Source organism: Ambystoma mexicanum, unplaced genomic scaffold, assembly GCF_040938575.1.
Source record: "Ambystoma mexicanum isolate Mex_15411 unplaced genomic scaffold, UKY_AmexF1_1 Mex_scaf31, whole genome shotgun sequence".
NCBI lineage: Eukaryota > Metazoa > Chordata > Amphibia > Caudata > Ambystomatidae > Ambystoma > Ambystoma mexicanum.
In genome coordinates, this window is record NW_027182446.1 from 539139 (window position 1) to 549533 (window position 10395).

The 10395-nt window shown below is 46.7% G+C and overlaps 1 long non-coding RNA gene across 1 annotated transcript; it reads left to right on the forward strand.

The window, feature by feature from the left end:
- The first annotated feature begins 173 nt into the window (after positions 1-173).
- LOC138557998 (uncharacterized) lies at positions 174-8497 on the forward strand. Its single transcript, XR_011298153.1, has 4 exons — positions 174-340; positions 545-605; positions 8128-8238; positions 8344-8497. It is a non-coding gene; the product is annotated as an uncharacterized lncRNA (long non-coding RNA).
- The last annotated feature ends 1898 nt before the right edge of the window (positions 8498-10395 follow it).

The following is a 10395-nucleotide window of genomic DNA, read 5'->3' on the forward strand; positions in this document are numbered from 1 at the left end:
GTGATCGGTGTCTCAGTGCCCCGACTGTTTATCATCGTACCCAGTAGGGTAATCACTGAGCATGCGCTGTGTGTGTGTGTGTGTGCTTGTTATACTCGTGCCTGACCCGGCATCCTTTTACTGCGCATGCTCTGTATATTAGTGTCTCAGCAGTGCGCATGTCCGATCTTAAGTCTGCCCGATCTGCAGTCACTCACAGGGATCCTGAGCGCTCCTTATTGTCTCCCTGGGACCTCAAATACTGCCATTTAAAATGTGAAATACATCACAATATTCTAAGGAATCATTGGGGGATAATTTGCTGTGGGTGAGAGACCGGCGACTATTCACCCCTCCTTTGGTGAGAAAGTGATCATCTTTTTAGGCCAAGTGTAAAGTTCTTCATAGACCTCCAGTTATTCCTGTCTTCTGTGTATGTGATGGAGGGTGCATTCCTGGGCGGGGAGAGGGGAACGGCAGCTCCTTTTTGGACGTTTCGATTATATATCGGTATAGGATGTCTTGCATGTGTAGTATTTAATAACATATTGTCTTCCATTTCTAGATCTAAACACAATATTGCATCATCCTTCTCTGCAAAGCGTAAGAAGCACAGGCACCAAAAGGTAAATAACTGCTGTAGTTTTTGTCTGCACAGGTTGTTCTATGCTTCTGAGATAGCCGGTCTCCCGCCCTGCGTTCCTGTACCCTTCATGTCTCCTTCTCTCCTGTCTTGTCTCCATTCCTGCCTCTTCCTGAAACTGGTGTCCAGATCCAGGTTTAGCATCCAGGTCTGTGGCTCAGTGGACTAGTGTATTCTCTGGTAGGATCCATGGTTGTGTCATCTCATAGTCACTCGTTTGAAACCTGCAGGTACACCCAGCCCTTCATCCATCCAAGATTGACAGAATGAGCCTCTGAGTTTTGGAAGAATGAAAATCTGTTACCTTATGTCTAGGACACCAAAATACATCAGTGTGTGTGGGGGGGGGGGAGTGGGATGCACTCTACAACTACACATATTATGTTATGTTAATCCTTTCCTCTGTGCCATCCTATTAAACACAATTGGTAATTCGCTATTGGACCTCTATGGTGGATCACAGTACACTGCTATAGGGGGTGGAGGACTGGAGTTCTACAAGTGGATTAAATACGCACATTGGTAGCTACAAGCAGTATTGGTTGTTCTCCTTCCAGATCACCTGGGGAGCAAGGGATTGAGGAGGGGCTGAATGAAACAGAGCACCAGATCTGCACTTTGGTGGGTGACTACAGCATCTTGTCCATCTTGGTGCTGTTATGTGTGTAGACATGAACGCGTGGGTGGCCTGGAGGGGTATTGAGAGCATGAGGTGGAAAGGATGGTATGGGATGCTGACGTTTAAAACAATTATTTAGGTTTATTATTGGTTAAAAACTATTCACCCAGTTGCACCAACGACAATAGATAAAATAGTGGGGGGAAAAAGAGGAAGCATTTCATTACATTACTATGAATAAACATGATTCCTAAAAGCACTGAGTTAAAAAAGAAGCGCTAATTTCTCAAAACATTATATAAATAGCTTACATTGCTTTGAAATAATAAAAGAAAAAGGTACAAATACGTTTAATCTTCTTTTCATTCAATTATTATTAAAACTACTCCAGTAAATTGTAATCAAATCTTTAAAAACATACTTTCCCCTAACTATCGGCTGGAAGTATGACAAACCCACACTCCCCTTGCCTTCCCACCCGCTAGAGGGGCACAACATGAGGTGATTTAAAAGGAAGCCCCTTTCTCATGCTTGTGAAGGAAGGTGAGTCAAGGACAGTGACGTGCCCGCTTGCACCCGTTCGTGAACGGTTAGCAATTCAGTTGATCAGAGTATTACAGGCTCCGGAAATCATCTGTATCCCTTGTTTATTAACTGCTTGTCTCCAGTTATGGGAAATAAAGATCAATTGGCATTGTTAGGTGGTAGGGCCCCCTATTGGCTAGCACCCCATGCACATTCCTGACGAAGACCCACTTTGAAGCACTCTCTCATACATTGCCCTGAGAGGGAATCTCCAAGATGTGGCTCCATCAACTCAGCCTAGGTGCTCATCATGTCCTCACAGCTCACACCCTGCAGATACTGTTGCTAACAGCAGCATGATTCGGTCATAACACCTCTCGAACTCTGCAAGATGTGCTATGTGAGGGATCTGCCCACCCTCGCTTCCTCCTCTTCCTCCTCCTCTACCACTCCTGGCCTGTCTGAGGCAGTCTCTACTCCTCCTGTCTCCTGTTCACCCCTGATGATGTTTCTAGACATGTCCGATCTAGGAAAGTTTAATCAAAGCAGGTTCTCCCCTGCTCATCTAGAACTATCAAGGACCACATCGACACTCTTGCTCCAGCCTTGTCCGATTTCTGCAATCACTTCATTGCCACTGGTACTTTCCCCTGCCCCCTTAAGCTTTCTCTTGTGCACCCCATTCTAAAGAAGTCCTCGGCCGATCCTTCCTCTCCGGTTAACCATCGCCCGATCTCCATCACTCTGGACAAACTCTTGGAAAAGCTGGCTATCTCCCAGCTTAACCTACATGCTGAATCTGTTGGTTGCCTCTATGACCACCAGTCTGGCTTCAGAGCTGCCAGAAGCACAGAAACTGTTCTCCTGAACACCTGTGAAGACTCGCTCTCCAATCTTGACTCTAATCTCCCTTCTGTCCTCATTCTCCTTGATCTGTCCTTTGCTTTTGACACAGTCAACCATGCCATCCTGCTCAATCGTCTCTGGGACAACCTTGATATTACTGATCAGGCCCTGGCCTGGTTGACCTCCTATCAAACCAACCGACCCTCTCGGGTCCAACTGGGGTTCTCTCTCTCTCTCTCTTTCTTTTTCTCTCTCTTTCTCTCTCTCTCTCTCTCTTTTTGGCACCTCTTGCCCACCGCATCGCTACTTTCTGCTCCAATTTTTAATGTTATGTGGATGACACTCCTCTCTCTTTCAGGCTCCCCTCAGCCACCTCTGTTTCTTCTCTCATACCAGACTGTCTGGCCGCAATTCAGGAATGGTGTGCCGCCAGTGATCTCTGCCTTAATGCCAGTAAGACTGAGATCCTCTTCAATGGGACACTTGCTCCCTCCTTTCCCCTCTCTCTGGCCGCCCACTCTGGGCTTTCTACCTGCTTCTTCCTGTGAGGTTACGAACCTTGGTGTCATCTTCGACTCCACTCTCTGCTCTCTCCTCACATCTCTGACGTCTCTAAGAAGTCAAACTATCAGCTACACCTCCTCAGATGTATTCTTCCTTTTCTCACTTTCCCCCAGATGTTCACTGTCTCCAGAGCTCTGGTCCTCTCTTTCTAAATCTTCCTGCCTCTACTCTTCGACCTTTACAAAGTATCCAGAACAGGGCTCCGAGACTTGTCCTTGGCCTCAAGCCCAGGGATTGTATCTCTCCAGCTTTAAAATCTCTTTGCTTGCTCCCTGTGGCTGCAAGGATCAACTACAATACCCTCTGCATTGTCCAAAAGGCTTTCTGGGGCCTGGGACTGCTCTACTTCCAAATATTTCTTCCAAAACAACTTCCTTCTCGAGCTCTCCGCTCATCCACCTCCAACTCTCTGAGGGGCAGACACTTCTCTAAGCAGAGAGTTGGGGGCAGATCTATCTCCTCGGCTGCGGCCTCCTTCTGGAACAGCCTCCCTGCCTCTCTCAAACTTGAGCGGAACCACATCCGGTTCCGGAACCAACTTCAGACCTTCTTTTTCGCTTCCGCTTTCTCTTCCTCTCCCCTGCTGGTGCACCTGACTGTTCCATGCACTGGTCACCTGGTCACCCCTGAACTCGGGCCCAGGCTCCTCCATGTCCAGTTGCCCTCGCACTGCTTCAGGGCTCCCCAGCACTTAAGGGTCTGTATCTGCAACTCTACAGTCCCTTCTGTCTACACTTATGAGCCACCCGCTCACTGCACTTGTAAGTTAACTGCACTTCCCCCTTCCCAGGCACTTCTCCCCCTCCCCGCACTTGCGCGATCTGAATGACACAAGGCCTAGTAAGATTGGTATTTTGTCCTCCCTTGTTCCCCCTCCTTGTCTTATTGCGCCTATTTATTTATTTATTTTTTGTATTTGTAAAGCGCCTGCAACATCGAGGTGCTGTTTCAAGAAGATGGGCCTCATTACACATAAGGTGGTAAGGGTTAACGGTCACTGGTAATGCTACCGGTGACCGTTAACCCTTTCCGCCTTACTACGAGGTCCCTTTGCGGGACCCGACCTTAACGGCTGGTTTAGACCAGCCATTAAAGTAGGGACCAGCTGTGGGGACCTTGGGGCTAATTACGGTACTGCAATTTGCGGTACGGTAATTAGCGCCTTCCCCATTCCCATTATGCCCTATGGGGCAAAAATGGGAATGGGGAAGGGCCATGGCGGCATGGGGAATTACCGCCCTGCCAACCTCGGAATGGGGTGGTAATTCCCCATTCCGCCATGGCGGAATCAGTAAATTACCGGCATGAACCATGGTGCTAATAGCACCATGGTTTAGCACCTACCGTGTAATGAGGCCCGATGTCTTAGTTACGTGAACAAGAGGCATTGCAAAGGTTACAGGGAGCAAGTGCATTGGAGAATACAGTCATATTCATATGATACATACAAGGGATGTCTTAGTTGTGTGAAGAGCCTCTGGGCCTTATTACACGGAAGGCAGTGAACCAAGGCGCTATTAGCGCCATGGTTCATGCCGGTAAAATACCGGCACCGCCTTGGTGGAAAGGGGAATTACCGCCCCATTCCAAGGTTGGCGGGGCGGTAATTCCCCCTTCCACCATTGCCCTTCCCCATTCCCATTTTTGCCCCATAGGGCTCTATGGGAATGGAGAAGGCGCTAATTACGGTACCGCAATTAGCTCCACTGGTCCCTTTGCGGGTTGGTTTTTAACGCCTGCAAAAAGCAGGCGTTAAATTCCCCAACCCGCAAAGGGATCTCATAGTAAGGCGGTAAGGATTTCCTGGTACCGGTAAACCCTTACCGCCTACCGTGTAATGAGCCCCTCTGTTTTAAGGAGTACCGTTCTACATATATTATACATATAAGACCGCAGGTGTTTAGGAGCCTACACAAACAAGAGTGTTTTGATTGCTTTCCTGAACGCTGTGTGAAACTCGATGCTCCTGAGTGAGGGGGGTAGAAGTTTTCAGTTGGTGGCCGCGTTGACTGGGAAACTTGCACCCCCTGCCCGTGCCCTGATGCTTTTGGGGATGGCCAAATGGTTAGTGTAGGCTGTTCTTGTGGGTTTGTCGGTGTGTGGAGGGTTGAATCTCTGAGCGAAGTAGAGGGGTGCTGCGTCATGGAGACATTTGTGAGTGAGTGCCAGAGTCTTAAAAATAATACGCTCCTTGACGGGGAGCCAGTGAACAGATTTTCTAGTGGCCGAGATGTGGTCTCTTCTTGAGATGCCAGTGGCGGCTCTGAGGGCATTGTTTTGTACCGTTTGGAGTTTCCTGATGTTTCGCGCAGAGGTACCTAGCAGCAGTGCGTTAAAATAGCCCAGTTGGGACCCAATTATTGCTCTGGAGATGGTGAGGCAGTTTTGTTGCTTCAGGAATGGTCTGGCTGCTGTGATTAGTTTTGAGAGATAGGCCGATGCTGAAGATATGGTGTTAACCTGCCTGACCATAGTGAGGTTCGAGTCTAAGTAGACTTCCAGAGTTTTTACTGCCTGAGATACAAGGATTTGAGGGTGTTGTTGATGCAGAAGGAGTTGTATTTTGCATCCAGTTTCTTGACTGTTTCCGGTGAGCCAATGAAATGAGTAAGAGTTCTGTTTTTTCACTGTTGAGGCACAGCCAATTTTCGGCCATCCAGGTTTGGATAGTGACGCAGATGGAGTCAAGGGATTTCTGGTCAGCCTCATAGTCTCCTGTCAGGGGTATGAGGACCTGAGTATCATCAGCATAATTAGTATATGTGATGCCTAGGGAGTCCAGATAATTAAATAGCGATCTCATGAAGGTTGCAAAGAGTGGGCGAGATACAAGATAGTTCGGACCTTGCACTGGCTTGGTCTGAGAAGACCTTCATTGCTCTTTCCTTGAGGAAGGATGAAATCCAGGCAGTGGTATCTGGCGAAAATGTGGCGGCTGTGGAGAGGTGGTGGCAAAGAGTATTATGGTGGTCAAGGTCAAAAGCCGCAGATAAGACGAGGAGTAGCAGGAGGGCGGGTTTGCCTATATATTTTTTTTTTAAGTCCAATAATGCTGTTTCCTTTCTGTGTTTTGGACGGAAGCCTAGTAGGTGATGAGTCTCCAAGTATGTCTGTAGTTTCCCGGGAGTTTAGGGTCCAGTGTAGGTTTTTTCGGCAGTGGATGCACCCAGGCTTCTTTGAGGCATGATGGGACACAGTTGGTTTTGAAGGAGGCGTTAATAAACGCTGTGATAAAAGGTGCCATGGTGGGTGCACTGTCTTTAATGAGCTGTGCTGGCCAGGATTCACCCTTACAGTTTGATGTCTTCATAGAGTAGAGGATTGCTAGTACGTCCTGTTCCTTCATCTCTTCGAATGAGAAGGCTGGGATTTCGCAAGCGGGATCCAGGTGTAGGTTGCATAGTTATGTTTTAGTGCATTTTGGTGACTGATGATTTTGTCTTGTAGGGTGTTCAGTTTGTCGAGCATGGCATTCTGAATCTTGTTACACCTGTCCTCGTCTTTGGTTAGGGAAGGCGGGATGGGGGCGGGAAAAACACGTCCGTAGTACATCTGCACTTCTTCAAAAAATCAATTTGAGATTGTCTATGGCCCTGTGAAATGACTAAAGAACCCAAGCACACTGTACTGTAAGCTACTCTGTGCACTTGTAACATGTTGCAGAAAAAGTATTAAAAGATTAAAGGAAACAAAGTCTCCCAGTACTGATTGTCTTTAAGGGCATGTCAGTTTCCCCATAACTAAGTGAGCAAAAAGCCCATTGGAGTGCAGCATTAGGCTGTACTTCACTGGCAAAGTCAGACTATGGTGTTTAAACAGCAGCAAAAAGTTGGGGGGTTCACAACTGGAGAGAAAATTACACATGACATGGAAATCTTTCCTAACAATGGGCGGATGCAGGAATTGTAAAAGAAATGTGTTGCCAGACATTTACACACAGACAAAACCCTGAGTCACAAAAGGTATGCCGCAAGGATCCAGGAAGGGATTTGCCACGCTCCAACTGGTGTAGCAGAATTATTGACCTTCTGAAGGGCAAGTCCTCTCTGAGGCCCTACTACTAACAGGGCTGAGAAAATGCCAATTAATCACTAACTTTGATGGGTAGAGATTCGTTTCAGTTTGCCAGGTATGTGTCAGGGCCTTTCACCATTTTCAATTGAAATTATCCATGAGCCTCGAGAGGGTGTGGGGGCAAGCAGCTGCTCCATGTTGAAAGTTGTATTGCACTGCAACATGATCCTTTTAATTTGATTTGTGAAATTAAATGTGTGCCTTTCAATGCATACGCTATAGGCTGCCTTTGCTGGCACTATCAAGCCATCACCTCGCTCAGGCCTGAAGAAGTATCCAGCAACCTTCTTATGACCTTGTTGCATCCCTTCTGTCAAAGAGTGATTAATAGCATTTTGGTGGGCATTTCGTTTGTCAGCTCCCCACTGGCTGCCTATCCATGATAAAGTCCAGATCTAGCGATACACACACCTAATATTGAGTTTTTACAAAAGATGCTGAATGTGTGTTGTTAATTCTGACAGAGTATGTTGTGGATGCGGGGGAGAACACGCAGCTCTGGCACTAAAAGCTGCTACTATGCAACAAGAAACAACTAGTGTCCCAATTAATGCACATTCCAGTCCTGTGTACACCAAAACTGTCTGGGAGAACTCAGTCAAGGTTCAAGCATGTTTCTATACAATTAGACAATCTATTCATTTATGGTTTGTTCTGACAAAAGTAGTGGTAGACCTTTGTTTACATAACGTCACTGATGTGATGTTCTCCTGCCCAAATTGATGGGAAAACACGCCGGTTCTTAAAGCAGCCATTTTGACCACAGTGTGCAAAGGTAAAACCTGGTATTGTTTATTTGGAACTTATTACATACATGGAATAGCAATACCTATGGCTATACTCATGATACTGATCACTATATACCTCATATTTACAGAGTCAATTGAGCTGAATCCAGCCATTCACTAATTTGAGTTAAATTTACATCGACCACATCCAGATCCTCTAATTGACCTCTACATCCATGATTAGTTGAATCCTTCACCATGTGAGTATGTCTCACTGCTCTAACATTGACCATATGTGTTTTTATATGCATGATTATATATTGTTAAGATTCTTTTCTGATTACAGTATGCATATATGTTTTCAGAATATCTATGGTGAATGCATATATGTTTTCAGAATATCTATGGTGAATAAGCACGGTTATAAGATGCCCACGAGGGGCCCCACTGCCTTCTACCTACTTGTGAAGTGGCTACCTCCATTATAAGGTAGGCATTACTCTAGTCAGACAACTCTATCCTACCAGTTTAAGTATACATTTTGTACATTGTACCATCCACATATTTTACAAAAGGTGGAGCAACATCCTTCTCCTTATGTTGAAACTCATTCAGAGTACCTTTCCTTGGAAGAATTGACAAGTTTATTGAGTCGCAAGTAATGACCAAGGGGACGTTATATTGCACTTATCCCACATCACAGTCGAAATTAACATACTTAAACATAAAATATTGACTCTGCTAAAAGATCCTTGGACGTAAAGCATTTTTTTCCTCCTTGGCCTTTTGGTAGAAGCTTGAAGATACATTGTCACTTTATTTAAGAAGTATTGCTCCTGATGAAGGCACTGTGATCCCGAAACACATAGAGCGCATGATTTTTGTTCATCATTATTTACTACTTTTTGGATATCACAAATTAAATTCTGACTTTTGGATAATTGTCTAATTGTATATTTATTTTATTTCATTAACAAATCTTGCAGAAACTCGTAGGCATTGAGGTGCTGTTACAAACCAGTTACTTGCATAAGAGATAAACAGACAGGTGAGCAGCTTGAATCAGAACACAATGCAGCATGTCTTTAGTAGGCAAGGCAATTAGGCGAACAACCAGGTTTTGAGGTATTTCTGGAAATACTTAGTAAGAGGGTTCTGCGCTCAGAGTGGGAGGAAGTGAATTCCTTTGTTTGGCTGCAATCGATGGGACGTTTGGACCTCCGGCTTTTGCACGTCTGACTTTGGATTGCAGAGGCGGTCATGGTAGGCTTTGATGACTGAGTGTTGCTGATTTTCTGAGAGTGGCGGAGGAGCACAGTGTTGGACAGGCATCTGTGATTAAAGGGCATACTTTTCAAAATTGCCTGTTCTCGGCTTGGCAGCCTGTGAGCTGCTTTTCTAGCGGCAGAGATGCGTTCCCATTTGGAAATGTTGAGAGCTGTTCGGAGAGCGTTATTCTGAAAGATTTGGAGCTGTCGTACGTTTTGTAAGGAGGTCCCAGCAAATAGGACATTGCAGTAATCTAGCCGTGCCCAAATGAGTACCTGTGGCTGTCAGTGGATAGAAAGGGTCTGGAAGCATTTATCAGTTTGGATGTGTAGGCAGCAGAGGAGGCAGTTGCACTCACTTGGTGGGTCACAGAGAGGATGGCATCTAGGTGTGTGCTCGGAGTGGACTGCAGCAAGTTTAGGCACTCTGAGAACATGAGCCACACTGCAGCATGCATGGGGAGAACATGACCCACACTGCTGCATGCATGGGGAGGAAGTCAACAGCACCCTCAGCACGGGGCCCTAGCAGGCACGGAGCTAAGTGCTGCCACACATGCCTAGCACTGCCCCTGCTGGGGAACAAACAAGAACACGGTACCCCTCCCTGTATATACAGTACTGTAGCACTTCAAATCTGTGTGCACACGGGTCACTTACTCCCTGTGTACAGTCCGGGGACCATGCGTGAACACAGCACTCCTCCCTGTATATACAGTACACAGCAGCACTTTGCATCTGTATGCACGCGGGTCACTCACTCCCTGTGTACAGTCTGGGGACCATGCGTGAACACAGCACCCCTCCCTGTATATACAGTGCACAGCAGCCCTCCCTGTATATACAGTACACAGCAGCACTTCACACCTGTGCGCAAGCGGGTCACTCACTCCCTGTGTACAGTCCGGGGACCATGCGAGAACACAGCACCCCTCCCTGTATATAAAGTGCGCAGCAGCACTTCACACATGTGCGCACGCGGGTCACTCACTCCCTGTGTAAAGTCCTTGGACTTCGCGTGAAAACAGCACCCCTCCATGTATATGCAGTACACGGCAGCACTTCTCACCTGGGCGCACGCGGATCACTCAGTCCCTGTGTACAGTCCGGGGACCATGCGTGAACACAGCACCCCTCCCTGTATATGCA